The 15,978-nt window shown below is 47.9% G+C and overlaps 1 protein-coding gene across 1 annotated transcript in view; it reads right to left on the bottom strand.

Moving 5' to 3' along the window:
* Plekha7 (pleckstrin homology domain containing A7) overlaps nt 1–15,978 on the bottom strand; it is a 189,034-nt gene that overhangs the window by 99,776 nt on the left and 73,280 nt on the right. The gene's annotated exons all lie outside the window — the stretch shown is intronic.

Genomic DNA, 15,978 nt, shown 5'->3' with positions numbered 1-15,978 from the left:
CACATGCATGCAGGCAAACATGTGCATGCGCACACACAGGCCCCCTCAATCATGTTTATAAAATACAAGAAATGAATTGATAAAATCAGATCAAGAATGTTAACTCTAAAGTTCTGAAATCTTGAATGTTATCTCTTCTGCCTGCTTCTGTGAAGACCCTGCTCACTGTGGAAAATTCAAAAAATAAAGCAGGCTGGGGGTGTGGCTCAGTTAGCATGGGGCTTGCCTAGCATATGCAAGGCACTGGGCTTGACGCCCAGCACCTTATAAACCAAGAGTGTGGTGCACACCTGTAATCCCAGCATCTGGAAAACAGAGGCAGAAGAGTCAGAGCTTCAAGGCCATCCTCAGCAACACAGGGGTTTGAGGCTAGCCTGGGATACCCGGGGTCCTGAAGAAGGAGGGAAGGAAAGAGGAAAAGAAGGGGAAGGAATGGAATAAGGAAGGAGGGAACCATAAAGATGTAAATTACCCATAACCACCACCACTGATACTAATTTAGTGTTCTTCCACCTGTTACTTATGTAAGAATTAAAATTCATAAATACATTTTGTACATATTGCTTACAAAGGTTTTTGGCCTTTAAGATGGGGGAGTATGTGAAATGCTTAGACAAGTGTAGAAGATGGAGCAAGGGAAAACATGGAGACTGTGTGTACAGGGTGGCTGAAGGTAGCTTGCTCATTGTGCCGTGCACCCTGACACACTGCACCATATCAAGTATGCCTACTCGAGACAGGGGTGCCCTCCCAGCCTTTTCCTGAGGCTCCAGAAGGCACACAGAGTGAAATGAACATGGGCACCTCACCTACTTATTTACTTAATTGTTTTATTATTTTGAGCTTTTGAGGCAGGGTCTCACTATGTAGCCCTGGCTGACCTGGTAGTCATAACAATTCTCCTGCCTCACCCTCCTAAGTGTTGTGTATCACCTTCCTTCTTTAAAAAACAAAAACAAGATTTTCTTTAATGGTGTGTGTGTGTGTGTGTGTGTGTGTGTGTGTGTGTGTGTGTGTGTGTGTTGTGTGTGTGTGTGTGTGTGTGTTTAATGCAGGTACATGTGGAGTCCAGAAGAAGGCATGGTATCCCTGGAGCTTGAGTTAAAGAAGGCTGTGAGCCACCTGCCATGGGTCCTCTATAAGAACATTTCTCACTCTTAATCACTAAGCTATCTCTCTAGTGCCCCGCCCTTCCCTCTCCCTCCCTCTCCCCCTTCTCTCAATTTATTGTTTTGCGTGTATGAATATTTTGTCTGCATATCTGGCATATTTGGTACCCGCAGAGGTCAGAAGAGTATGTTAGATTCCCTGGAACTTGAGTTACATAGAGATGTGAGCTGGCATGTAGTACTGGGAACTGAACCTGGATCGTCTGAAAGGAGAGCAAGCATTCTTAACCATTGAGCCATTGCTCCAGCCCCCAATTTCTTTATTCTCCAACTTCTTGTACATTGAAGTAATTCTTCTATCCTAGTGAAAAAAAATGAGTTTAAACTACTTTCCTCAAGGTCACCATAACCCCAAGCATTTGTTAGGCAATTTCCCTTTAATCAATCTCAGCCTCTATCCCACCCCCACTCCTACTAGGCTGCCTGGAGGGGAAAAGGACACAGTCTTCTCATCTGCAAGAAACAGCCGCCAGCAGCTCTTTTGAGCATGTCTCTCAAGAGGACAGAGAAGCAGAAATAGCCCTGGAGAAGCCAGCTGAGAGGGTCAGTTCTCAGTAGTGGGCTTTACCCAGTTCTGTTATTCTCCAGGCTCCTGCTCTACCCTGGGGGCAATGGATAAAGCACTGGGTATAAGTCAGACACCCCTGAGCTCAGAGTTTACAGTTCATCTTCTTCTCCCTGTCCCCCAAGACAGGATCTCACTACATAGCTCTGGCTGTCCTGGCTTTGTAGACCAAGTTGGTCTTGAATTCACACAGATCTGCCAGCCTCTGCCTCCAGAGTGCTGGGATGACAGGAATGTCCTCTGGCCTCAGCACTCTCAATAGGAAACATTCCATCTATCCAAGGCAGGCCTGACTCTACTCCACAATAGGGCAGATGAGGTTCTAGAAGGTTACAGGTCTATCCAGGCTGGTGCAGACCTTGTGGATAAAGGTGTGATTCCCGACAGCAGGTAAACTTGAGGCTCCTGGAGTCAGCAGTGGTCCTTCTTTCAGGCTCTTAGCACTGCCAGCAGTCAAAGGGCAGTTTAGCAAGCTGGGTTCCGCCCATCAAAATGGCTACCTGACAAACAGGACTGCTGTGGGCTGACCCATAACCCCCAGCAAATTTCATGTTTGAAGTTCTCCCCCACAGGACTTTAGAATGTAGTCATATTCAGAGGACAGATCATTGAAAGGTAGGTCACTGAGCTTGAATTTGAACCCTGGACTAGGTATGGCAATGGCACCTGAAGTCCCTGCTGCTCACAAGACTGGAGCAAGGAGACTGCTTGAGCTGGAAAGGTCGAGACCAGCCTGGACAGCACAGAGAGACCATGTCTCAAAACAAGGAAGTCCTAATGCATATGACAGGCTCTTATGAGATGAAGAAGTGCTGACAATTAGAAAATAGGTGGTCGCAATCTGCAAGCCAAGGACACAGGCCTCTGAGGACAAACATATAGATACCTTGACACTCCAGGCTGAAAACATACAGTTACGTTGCTTAAGCCACCCAGCATTTTGCAACAGCCGCCCGGGGGCACTAACATAGGCACTAACATAGGGGCTGAACTGCAGGTGGGGGCATGCACTGTCATAGGGCAGGAATGAGGCCATGCAGGCAGGCTTCATGAACTGGAATTTCTCCTACTGTATGACTTTGAGCATGTCATTCAACCTGCTTCCCTCACTTCCAAAATGGAGAGAGCATGATGTCTTCTCTGTGAGGTGTTTGGGTGGATGAAACGAGGTGTGCCATAATGGCTGAGCACACGTGTATTGGCATAAACACTCAACAATAAGTATCAGTCATACTACTCATTAATATGAATAGCCACATTATCAGAGCAGCTCTCAGTAGAAGAAACTGGCCAAATGTGCAGGCTAGTTTTTATGTCAACTTGACACAAGCTAGAGTCCCCTGAGAGAAGGGAACCTCAGTTGAGAAAATGCCTCCAAAAGATCCAGCATATGGCAAGCCTGTAGGGCATTTTGAAATTAGTGATTGATGTGGGAGGACCCAACCCATTGTGGGTAGTACCATCCAATGGGCTTGTGGACCTGGGTTTGATTAGAAAGCAGGCTGAGCAAGCCACAAGGGACAAATCAGTAAGCAGCACTCCTCCATTGCCCCTGCAACAATCCCCAGGTTCCTGCCAGGTTTGAATTCCTACCTTGGCTTTCTTCAATGGACTGTGATTCACAAGATATAAGCCAAATAAATCCTTTTCTCCCAACACTGTTTTTGGTCATGGTGTTTCATCACAGCAATACTAACCTCGCTAAGACAATCAGGGGACAAGGTTTGAGGATACGGGAAAAATGAAAAGATTTCAGCGTCTTCTGGCCATTATTTTTGCCAGGCATCTTCACTGGAACTGGAACCCTTTTATGTTCTTGCCTTTCCCCTTGAGATGTTCTAAGAATGAAAGACAATTATGCATGTGTTATGTGTATTCTGATGATAAAATTGTATCCATAAGTTACTGGGAGCAAGACTGATTCACAAGACCTACAGAGCAACATTTGAAGGGAAGGAAAGCAGCCACAGTTGTCTGCATGTCCTTCCTCACCCACCCCACCATCTGATGCAGCAGCTGGAATGTGCAGGTGTCACACCGAAGTCCTAGAATCTGAGGGACCTGGGCCTTGTCCCACTCTGTCCTGTGTGTTGCACCTTATCTGTTTTCTCTTCTGCAAATGGAAAGACTACACTAGCTGATTCCACTCTGAATTCACCTAGGAACATCTCTGCAGGCTCCTGCTGGCTTCTCGCCTGACCCTCTGTGAGTGCCAGCGACACAGGAAGAAGAGGTATTAGTAGCTTGGTTTTCATTAAACATTTGACAGCCCTTCAGAAACTCATCATAAAAAGAAAAATAAATAAATAAAAACTGAAAACTGGCTTCTGTCAGTCAAAGGAAAAAACAACTGACCAGTAGCACAAGACAATGGGTCCCCGAGGGCCTTACAATAGTCACCTGATAGGAGGGGAAGATTAAATTTAAGGTGAGAAGGGAGACGATTAAAATTCCATGGGGAGAAGATGAAGGGTAATATACTTGGCCAATTCGCAACTAAAATCACTGTGCTGAGATCTGCACTTTACAACCTAAGAAATCTCAAGTGTTGGTAATTAGACCTGAATTTTATCATTGCTACTTAATGGACGAGTAATGTTTTATAAACATTTCCACATGCAAGGTATCACTTCATTCTCATTGACAACAAACATTTCTTTTTATTCATCATAATCAGCTAAGACAAGGCACTGGAGAAGGTTAAGCGACTTGCCCAAGATCGCACAGTTGGGAAGCACAGGGCTGGCAGAGAAGCCACCAAATAGAATCCAAATTGATTTATGCCTTCCTCCGTGGGCCAAGATGAGAGGAGAGCTCATATGCAGTGTGACTTCTATTTATGTGTGCAACCCTGCACATTAGCCAAGCTGGGAAGAAGCCAATTACACAAATTATAAAAGTAAAATCCCCAAACATAAAGCTATCAATGAGCAGCTCGCAACACAGCTTCTCCCACGAAACTAGTGGTCTTGATTTTGCACCCAGAGGATGTTTGGCAACACTAGAGATATTTTTCATACTTACAAGTAGGAGGGGCTACTAATACTTGGTGTAAAGGACACTTCCCCACAACAGGGAATAATATGCTTCCAGACAATGATCTCAGCAAACTAAAGCAGAAGAAAGATGGGCAAGGCTTCCCAAAGGTATGAACGCTATGCAAATTTGATGTGATGGTGTTAGCCTTCTAGGTTCTTGGGCAACTTAACCACATTGCATTTCTCTACTATAAAACAAGATGGGGGTGGCAGGAGGCAATGTGACATAGCAATTCTCAAACATTCTTGTGCCCAAACAATGGCCTTGGAGTCTCACTAAAATATAAAATCTATTCCTAGAAATTCTGCAGTTATCACCATCACTGGGACATCGATTGCAGGTTATCAGCAAACTGCAATCTGAATGGCACAGGTGAGCAGGTGACTCCTAATCTTTCTCAGCAAAATTTGCAAGTCTGGGGAACACTGGCACCCCACTGCTTGTTGAGAGGTGACAAGTCTTTTCTCTAGGGAGTGCTAGCTTCTGCAAGGCTGAGAGGGCTGGAGGCAGCCCAGCAGATGAAAGGAGCAGCCCTCGTAGAGCAAAGCTCCAGCCACAAGCACCCAGAGAGGGTGGGGAAGGATGTTCCAGCCATGGAGAACAGCCTGGGTCACAGAAAGACACTGTGGACACACTCAAACATGGCAAAGGGGCTTTTTTCCCACCCCAGCAATGACTTGCCCCCATTAACTCCTTTGGGGAAAGGTATCCACAACATTCTCCAGGAAGCTGGCTGACCTGAGCATCAGGGTGGAAGAGTGCCACAGTGCAAGCACTCAATCCTTTGACTTGTCTTTTCTCTAAGGCACAAATCAAAAACTTATGGACTGGTATTACAGCTTTATCCTCTTCCTCCAAAGAGCTAAAAAAAAAAAAAAAAAAAAAGAAAGAAAAAAGAAAAGAAAAGGGGAAGGAGGGGATTCCAGACCCTGGCTGAAGAACAACACAGAGGCAAATGGATATCCTATTTCTTCCTTTTCATCTTTTGACCTGAACTTAAGCATGCTCATCCTGCCCACATCACATGCTCCATTACCAGGTAGAGTGACACAGCTGGAGCACAGCCTGCACAGGATCTCCACAAAGGCATCCAACAAGCCGACCCAACTCAGGAAAGTCTGGGCATATGCTCTCATCTATCATTATCCCTTCTGCTTCCTAAGTTGATATGAAACAAATTTCTGCTGCAGGCATCTTGGTTTTCAGATACTCATCTTCTCATAAAGGACAGTGCTGATGGGATGTGACAGGCATGCCTCACTCCTACCTTTAGGAGAATAGGAGTGCGTTAGGAACACCTATGCAAAATTTTTGTTTTGGGGTTTATTTTTTGTAAAACCAATGCCCCAATGCAAAACAGAACCTCTGCACCAGGTCCCAGGCATCTGCCCCAGGGATTCTAAGAATAGTCAGAGATAACATTTGTGGGTACAGACCTTGCAGTGGGGATCCTGGGCTCCAACTTGGTGAGCTAAGCACCTGGGACATTCAGCATCAAAGTGAATCTGGGCTAGCAATGAAAGGAGGCAGAAACACACATTTGAAAGGAGTGATAGTCTGGTATGGCTGGGTATGGTGAGAGCACAGGAGACACTGGTCTGCCTCTGAGGTGCTGGTTTTATTTCAACCCAGCATTATACTGTGTCAGTCACTGAAGGAGGGAACAGCACATTGTAAGAACTACGCATCTCCTTTTAGGAATAGTCACCCAAGCACAACATCAGTGTATTCACAAGGAGGTGGGAGCTGCTGGTGCCCAGGAAGAGAACGGCAGCCAGCCTAAGCCAGGACTCTGAGGACATCGGTTCCACCTCCTACAACAGGTAATCTCCCAGGGGCTGGGGGCCTCCAGTCCTGGACTCTATCCTTGGAGCCTGGCTCCACCCTGATGGGGATGTTGCCAGCCAACTCTAAAATGCCCAAGTGGGTCACAAAGGGCACTCTGGCTGCCCTCAAAGTTGCAGCTTTCTGCATGTCATCACCCTTCCAAATTAGCATGCTCCTCTATGGATAGAAAGCTGGTGTCTTCTGATGAAGGACACTAGCTAAGAAAGGTGGTCCAGCCTATTCCCAGCTGCTACTTGGCAAGGGTGGGTGGCCCAGGCTGGACCCAGGCTTTTGTACTTGCAAGAGCTGTTCCGAGACTAGAATGAAGCTGATGCCCCCTCCATTTGGGGAGCATATTTCTTTAATGTACACCAATAGCTCAGTTAACTATCTTGGGAGACAATTCCATCAGCTGCCCCATTCCCATCTTTTCCCAGAGAATGAATCTGACAGACCCACAGCATCAAACACCTCTCTGTAAGTTCTGTGGAGGGCAGGTAGCTCTGGACGATGGCCTCTACAGGGTGGCCTCTCTGGGATGCAGAAACCCTACCTGGCTTTATCAGTGGCAACTTGATGCGGAGACCGCCCTCCCAGACGTGACAGCATTAGCCAGAGCCCCTCAAGTTTCCTCCAGGGTAACATAAGGCTGGTAGCCGGAGTTAAGCTGGACTGCTTGAAGATGGTGAGCAGTCCTGCTCTGCTCCACTTCACTGAGAGGAACCAGCAGCAGGTGAGGATTTAAAATGCAGCAGATGAGATTTAGGTTAGATTCACGGCTGAACTTCCTGACTAAGAGGGAAGCATTGGAAAGGCTGACCCATTACTTAAATTTCACTGGCAAGCCACAAGAGGCTGATTGTACTATCCGCAGGACTGGGGGTAAGTAACAAGGAGGCAGCATCAGTGCACAATGGTCAGAGGCAGGGGCCTCACCTGACTGCCAAGAGCTGCTTTACCAGTAACACACTAGAAAATCAAGTTCGAAGAAATGAAGAAAATAGAAGGAAAAACTCAAACATTCTGTGTGTACCCGTGCATTTCAGAAAAGAGCAGAGGTACTACGGTGCGGGTCCGTGGCAGAGCAACCACCTAGCATGCAAGAGTTCAATCTTCAGTGATGAAGGGAGGGGAGCACTGGGCCTGTTGCGCACACCCTAAACCCCAGCACTTAGCCCAGGAAGACTTGGATAGACTTCAAGGCTAACCTCTACACAGCAAGTTCAAGGCCAGCCTGGGCTACAGGGGACAAGGTGGGGTGGACAGTTCCACTAAAACCTAACTTGAGGTGCAATGGTTGACTGGGTTGACTTATAGAGCATAGGTGAGGAGTTACTTATAAGAGTGTGAGTGACCCCAAAGCAGCCACACCCGGGAAAGGGAGGGAGGGAGGCAGGGAAAAATAATAGCCGTAATTAGCGGTAACTATCTTTGGGTGTGGAGATATACATTCTTATTTTCTTCTTTTGGGGGTATTTTCCAAATATTGTAAAGTAAGACTAACCAGAATGCATTCCCAAGGTGGGAAAGAGCAGAGAAAGAGGAGAACCTAGTCCCTGACACTGCTCTACGGGTGAGTCCACCTCATCTGCACAGCTATTATTCCCAGAAAGCAAAATGCTGACACTCGATCCTGGACTTGGCAAGACAAACACAATCTGCCTTCCAGAATGGCCTGGCATGCCCACTGAAGTACCTGGAAACTGCACATTGCCACTCCACTGGGAGAAACAGAACTCAAGAGAGGCCGAGGTTCCCAATTATTGTCCAGCCCCTGCCTCATGTTTAAGATGATGAAAGCACGGGAGCAGATACTATGGAAACATCATAGTGAAAACCTTTAATCTGTGCTGGTCATATGAACTAATCACTGCAAAAGGTACTCTATTCACTGAGACTCTACACCAGTAATTGGCTGGGCTAGAAGGGGTATAAAACTTAGACCCCATGTTCTAGCCTCTATCCCCAAAGCAGACCATGAACATTGCTCCCTGTATAGTCACAGTGCTGGATTTCTTCAGCTAAGCAGGCAGTGGCTTATACTTCCTCCTACCTTTGCTCTCAGGGCATAGGCTCTGGTTGGTCCTCTGAATGCTGAAAGCACAGACATATGACTGAGTCTCAAACTCATGTAACTACTGCCCTTTAGAGAAACTGACAGGCACAGACCATGTCTTCCTGGAGCCATGTGGCATCACCACAATGGGAACACAAGCCAAATGGCAGCAGGATAAGTACTCTATCACTTAAATGCATGAGTCACATTTGATAAATTCCAGTCTTTGAAATTCTATCAAAATGAAACCTTAAATTAACAGGCTATGACAGCAACCTAGCAACCCAGCCTCACTCATTGCCACCTGAGCCTGGTACTAAAGAAGTCGGATCCTGACACTCATTTGAGCCCAGACAAGAAGATAGCTGGGTCCCCGGCACACAGCCTGTGGAAAACTAAATGCTAAGATGAGTAACTGGAGCAGGCTGAGAGCTGAACCCTAACTCCATTTCCCCTTCCTCTCTGACCTTTGGCTTTATGGACCTTTGGAGCTTTAGGAATATCAATAAGCTCATTCTCACTGACTCATAGGTAAGTCATCCAGTAAGTAGAATGTGTTCACTAGGGTCAGTTCCTTCTTCCAGTCCCTTAAATACTAAAGCCAGCTGGGCAAGCCCCTCCATCACTGGAAGAGTGCTTACCACACCTCACCCACACACTGCCTCTGAAATCTCAGCCAAGGCCCTGTCCAACCTGTACTTCCACTTTTTTCTTTAAATAGACTTCAGATTCTAGTCAGATCCAAAGCAATAATAACTGCCAAATGAGTAGTTTAACGATTTAGCTATATTGTTTTTCAGATCCATGCCACACACACAAAAAAATACCCCTAACATATAAGACTGTTAAAATTAAAAGTATGTACCCCTGTATGACCCCATTTCACTGAACCCTGAGACATGGGTGGGAGCAGGGAGCCTGAGTTCTAAAGGTCTTGGATCAACTAGAAATGTTCTGTATATTCCAGTCAGGTGTGAGACTCAGTTTCCCCTATTAATAAAGGCAATAATCAAACATTTTCCATTCCTTCCAGTTTTGATAATCTGATATTAACTATCAAATGACCCAAACAAGCAAAGTAATATAATCCAAATAACTTAATGAATTATTAAAGAATAATTCATTCTTTAAAAAGAAAGAATTGTACCAGGTGGTGGTGGCACACGCCTTTAATTCCAGCACGTGGGAGGCAGAGGCAGGCGGATCTCTGTGAGTTCAAGGCCAGTCTGGTCTACAGAGCGAGTTCCATGACAGGACAGGCTCCAAACCACATAGAGAAGCCCTGTCTCAAGAAACAAACAAACAAACAAACAAAGGAATAAATGGCTGGCAGTGGTGGAGCAGGCCTGGATACTGGGTGTCACTGTGTGCCTGTGTGTACTGGCAGAGTACACAGACTCAACTCTGAATGTCTAGCTCATCTTTCTCTCCGCCCACAGTGAAGACAGAGTGACCTGACTCGTAAAGAAATAAGGCTTATAGAAAGAGTACCTGCTCCCAGGCACAAACCGGATCTGCCCAGAGGTAATAATAACCTAATCTTCCCCGACAAAAATGAATGACCCACTTCCTTAAGAGAAAAACCAAAATGCAAAGTGCTTATCTCCAGACTTATCCACAGTTCTCCCCTCTTATCTCCTTTTATAATATTTAAGTTTTATAATATGTAATGGAAAAGAAAAATTATGAAAACTATTAAGTAAGACTGCCTGCTGCGGGGCCAGGTCAGAGCACTATGTGTTAGTAGCACATTTGTGTTACCAGCACCTGGCCTCAGGCAAGTCACTGCATTTTGCTGTAAAATGAAGGGAATGCCACCTGCTCTGATGATATCAGGCTGCTGTGGGGAAGAGGCCCCAGGAGCACACTGGGGAATCTCCCTGCCTTCTAGAGCTCTAAACTTCCTGACTCCTGGAGTACTACCAGTTGTTTTCACTTTTCCTTCCAAACCAGAATTTATTGCTGCATGTCACACCTTCATAATGAAGCTTTTGTCATTAAAAGAGAGAATAGCCCACAAGGCTGCAGCCTTTGCTTACAAGCAAGCTAACAAAAACAAATTGGAGACTAAGCATAACTCTGGTAATGAGCAATTCTGAGTTGAAAACACCACTGGCTGTGGGCCCTTGCTTTCCCAGGGTGTTCTGCTCCTTTCTTCTTTCTGACTTTTTTTCTCTAATACTTTGGGAACTTCAAATCTCAATGCATACTGGCAGATCCTGTGAAGCAAAGGCAAAATGAGACAGAAGGGCTCATTGAAGAGTCAGAGAGCTGGGACCTTTGGAAGTGCTGAGCCCAATGGCTGACACTGGCCAGACTTGTTCTACCCAACACCAAACCAAAGGTGTGTGTGTGTGTGTGTGTGTGTGTGTGTGTGTGTGTGTGTGTGTTGTGTGTATCTCTGTGTCTGTGTGGTATGTATATGTAAACATGTGTGTGTTCAGACGAATTCACCTGTACATGTGGGTATGTATATAGGCCAGAGGGGTCAGGTGTCTCCATCAATCATTCTCTACCTTATCTTTTCAGACAGGGTCTCTCACTGAACCCCAGAGCCAGCTGTTTTCAAGCAGAAGCTGGCCAGAAAGCCCCAGTATCATCCTGTTTCCTTCCTCCACTATGAAGTAGCAGATACCCACTGCCACACCCAGCTTTAAAGTGGGTGCAGGGGATCTGAACTCAGGTCCTCAGGCTTGAACAGCAGGCACAAGCCATCTCCCAAGCCAATGAACAACTTCTTAAAAGGTAAAAGTGAGGGCTAGAGGGAGGAGTCCCACATAAGAGATATTCAAAAGTTACAGACAAGAGTGTGCTATGCCCATTAGCTCTAGGGCCTGTGGGATGATGTGAAGGAAGAGACCCTAAAAGAACAAGGAGCCAATAAGAACATTCTACTTATTTTACAACTTATGCCTGATTTTGCCTACAACAGCAGAATAGGTCAACGAAGAAGGGTACACAAACATACTTGAGGAAACTTGACTTCAGAGACTCTCAAATGGTTTCCAAGAGACAACCAAATAATTCCCAACAGCTCAACTTTCTCATCAGTAAAATGTGAACAACAGCAAAACTGTCTCGAATTCAACTACCTACACAAGAAGGTGTGTCCAACAGCACCAGGCACACAGCCCCATGGAACATGGAATGTCACGCCACATTCACACATAGGATCCCATTCGGTCACAAAGGCTGTCTTTTCCCTGAGTGGGTGACAGGCACTGACCTCTCAGTGCCCCCATACCTGAGTCCTGCTAGAGGCTCTGAAGACCCCCTTCAGTACTGGAGGCTGGAAGCCAAGTTTGATGTTCAAATCTGATTAAACCCTTCCAGCCCAGAGAAGGTTCCTAACATTCTTATTTCCTATGAGAAAACAGCTCCCAAGCTGATGACCCAATGACCCTCTAGCTACCAATTAGTCAGCACTGTGCTAAATCCTTTCCAAACATCTACTATAATCCTCCCCAGTGTGGGGTTTCCTTATCCCTATTTCACAGGTGAAGAAACTGACTCAGCCACAAGGACACAGTACAGAGACTGAGTTCAAACCCAAGTCCACGGAGAAAATGACATACACAATTATATACCCTGACTCAATCAACCCCTTATTCTCTGTGTATGTGTTTCTGCATGCCTACAGCACACAGACCTGGAATAAGGGCCCCTTTTGCCTCTCACAAGAGGCAGTGCAATCCCCAGGAGGATCTTTCTGTTTTTGAAGGCATGGCTACTGGAGTCTATTTCCCTATTTCCTGATGCAGAACAAACCTTCAGAGCACTCCTCTCTTGCCCCCAAAAGCTCCTAGAGACAGTGTCCAGCAGAGGCCTCAGCGTCTGCTAGACTCAAGTCTAGCTGTTCTACTCAGAATAAAGGAAAGGAGTAAGATTGGGGGAGGGGGGCACTTCCCAACAGTCACACCCATCTACAACCCATCCCATAACCCCAAAGCCTCCCTGAAAACTGCTCTGCTTTCCCCGAAACCCTCCAATCCCTGCTCCCTTTGTATTCAACTCACAGTGCCTAGGGGACACTACTATTCTCTGTCTGTTTATGGAATCCCCTTGGATAGCTTCATCAGGCAGAGATGGGCCATTATCAATGATTACTGAGACATAGGCAGCAAGCCAAAAGGTGAACAGGCATTATTAGATGGCAAGTTTGGGCCAATTTCCTGAACAGAGGAAAACTGGCTCACAATCAGAGCAGCCTCCAAAGCCTCCACACAGCACCAATAGCTTGAGTCACCACTTGGAGGACACAATGCTCCTGGGTGCTGATGGTGGTACCCAGAGTGTACAGACCAGCAGGTCCTCCCTGCTGAAGAAACGCATCGTACAGTTTCCCCAGTTATCCAGGATATTAGGGAAAAGCAGTTTCCTTATAGACAAGCCCTCTATCCAGCCTGGAAGACCGGTGAGATGGCTCTGTCTAAGCAGCCATTGGAGCAGCCAGCCCACAGAGCTGGAGTGGAGGGCAAGTTCCTGAGGAAGTTTTCAGAAAGCTGAAGTGTTGAGGGCCCCAGGCATGTTCCAGAGCCTCTGTCACCTGACAGACAGCCGACAGGCAGAGTTAAAATTGGCCTCCTTGCCCTCCACTACCCCCCCCCAAGCCCACCTCCTTCCACTTCCAACAGTCTTTCTTCCCACCACACTTCTGCACCAGTGCTTGGGCCCTTCATTTCCCAGACCCAGCACTCCATCCTAAGCAGGAAAAGCAATCCATCACAGCTTCCCAGGTCTCAAGACTCAGAACTGCCAGGAAAGCTGAAGGTGTCACCTCTCCTCAGTTGCTTCCATTTATCCCCAGAGCCGTTGGAATCCATGCCTCTATCAGCAGCCTGGACTCTGGCACCTCTTTTCCTTGGGGCCCAGGTGGAAATAACCCAGCTGCACTGCACAGCTAGTGCCTGGTGACAGAATCCATGCTCTCCTGCCAAGGCCAGAAAGGAAACCGAAACTGCCTGAGGGAGAGCTTCACTCCACCTGTCCCCATGGTTCTACACCTAGGCTTGTCTGCCTCTCTACTGGAGGCACGGCTTGGGTGCCACCAGTCAGCGTCCTGCCAGAGGTCCTCCTGCATACCCAAGTTCTCAAAGCAACATCAGGGGCACTTGTAGAGTGAAGCACTGCGGGTAGCGTTTACAGCTCAAACTCCAGGTGCACACTGAAAGCGCTCAGTCTGGTGTTAGAGTGCAGTTGGTTTCCAAAGGAAAAGAGGAAAGGTACATACTGTTTAAAAAAAAAAAAAAAAAAAAAAAAAAAAAAAAAAAGCCGGGCATTGGTGGCACATGCCTTTAATCCCAGCACTCGGGAGGCAGAGGCAGGCGGATCTCTGTGAGTTCGAGGCCAGACTGGTCTGCAGAGCGAGTGCCAGGATAGGCTCCAAATCTACACAGAGAAACCCTGTCTTGAAAAAACAAAAAAATAAAAAAAGATAAAAATTAAGGGATATTGCCTTACTGCCCTACCCAGAGAGTTTGGCTATCCCACAGACAGGAAAGGGGGCTCCCTCCGGAATACTGGTCTCCTGGGAGAATGCCCACACACCCCCTTGGAAATATACTGCAATATCATAAACTGGAACTGCAAAAGGGGGGGAGAGGTTCGAGCCACCAATCTCATTTCTAGAGTCTCTGTCGCCAGCCGATAGATATTAATAATTAACCTGCCTACCAGGAGCTGCTGTTGCCAAGAAAGATGAGTGACAACGCTGGAGCCCCAGCCCTAGAACCCCCCGCCCCCGCTTCCCCTGGGCTTCAGGGCTTAGGGTGCAAAGGGAGCCTGGAACAAAGCCCTGCCTTCCTCCAGGAAGATGTGTCTGACACCTGAGATGCCACTCACAAGGGGCTGACCCCTGACCTTTCCACAGCCAGCTTCAGGCTTTTGCTCTCCAGAAAGTACACAAGGAAAGGCTCTGGAAGGGCGGGAAGGTGGGATCATCGGCCCACCCAGTTCGGAACCAGTGGCTACCTCCTGCCTCCCCGACCTGCAGCTCCCACACCTCTGGGGCCTCTCAGTTCCGACGCACCACAGCATTTGGGAAAGCTGCCGTACTGTCTGCAGAGAGAGAATACTGTTACCATGAACACAGGCAGGACTTGGAGATGCGATTCTTAACCCTGCTGGGGAGCTACCGGCGCGCCCTTCCCAAGAGGAGAGAAGACAGGAGCCCGCTGAATTCTCTCCTAGCCCACCGCGCCCAGACACAAAGCACCAGACCGCAGCCCACGATCCCCGCGTCCTGCCCTGCCCGAGAAAGTTCGTGCGTGCACACACCTGCAGGTTGCCTGCGGCTCTCCCCAGCACTCCAGGGCGGCGGGGCGTGCATCCCGGGGCGGGCAGCGCCAAGGCTCCATGCGCCCGCTCCGGCCCTGGTGGGCCACCAGTCAACAGCTTTGGGCCACGGAATGTGGCTGGGCCTCCAAGCGCCCACCGCACATCGTGCGCCCTCCTCGTCCTCGCCGGGGCCTTTACGAAGAGCCCACACCCACTTGACATCAGCACCGACCCAAGCGCGCCGCGCAGCGCCAGACGCCAGCCCCTGGCAGTCCAGAGTGCGACCTAGGTGCAGCCGCGCGGCCAGGACGGCGCGTCCCAGGCTGGCACATTCCTTTCCTTGCAGAGGATGCTGCAAGCTAGAGGAGGCTGAGATGGAGGAGGGGAGCGAGGCAAGCGCGGGGAGGGCAGGACCTACAGCCTCACCACTGCGGCGCTCTGGCGCCCAGCCAGCCACCAATAGCCCTGCCAAGCCCTTGCAGCAAGCACCCATCAACTGTGAGAACCAGGCTGTAGGTTACATGGTAAGATGTCCACGCGCCGCCAAAAACCCTCCGAGAGCCCTGACCTTGAATTCTTCTTCTGCACAATGTTTCTGGAAGCTCCGCTTTAACAACCAACCCCTAGGGGATTGCCCAGCTGATTCTGGTAAGCCAGGAAAGAATGCTTGGTTGGATGTGGCTGCTGACCCCATACCCTAGGGGTCCACTGACAGGCACCAGAGAAGTAGACCGTACCCACTAGCTTTGGCAGCCCCAACTGTGTTTTTCTTCTCTCAATGCCCTTGGTAATAAGGGACTTCTCTTTTGCTTCTGCAGGCAGTCGGAAACAGAAACGCCCAGCAACCCACACACACTTCTAATTCATTCATTAGCATCTAAATATTCAAATAAAAATAAGGCTTAGAATGTGCTTATAGCTACACATAGAGGATAAAGTTCCTGCACTCACAGGCCAGATAGTCTAGTCAAGATGAGAGCTTAAATGCAGAACAAACTGGTTACAGCAGTCACAAAAGTATAGGGGCACACAGACGGCTAGGCAAG

This window comes from Cricetulus griseus, chromosome 3 (genome assembly GCF_003668045.3).
Source record: "Cricetulus griseus strain 17A/GY chromosome 3, alternate assembly CriGri-PICRH-1.0, whole genome shotgun sequence".
NCBI classification, from domain to species: Eukaryota; Metazoa; Chordata; class Mammalia; order Rodentia; family Cricetidae; genus Cricetulus; species Cricetulus griseus.
Note: the sequence above shows the minus strand (reverse complement) of the source record. Positions and strands in the feature narration are given on the sequence as shown.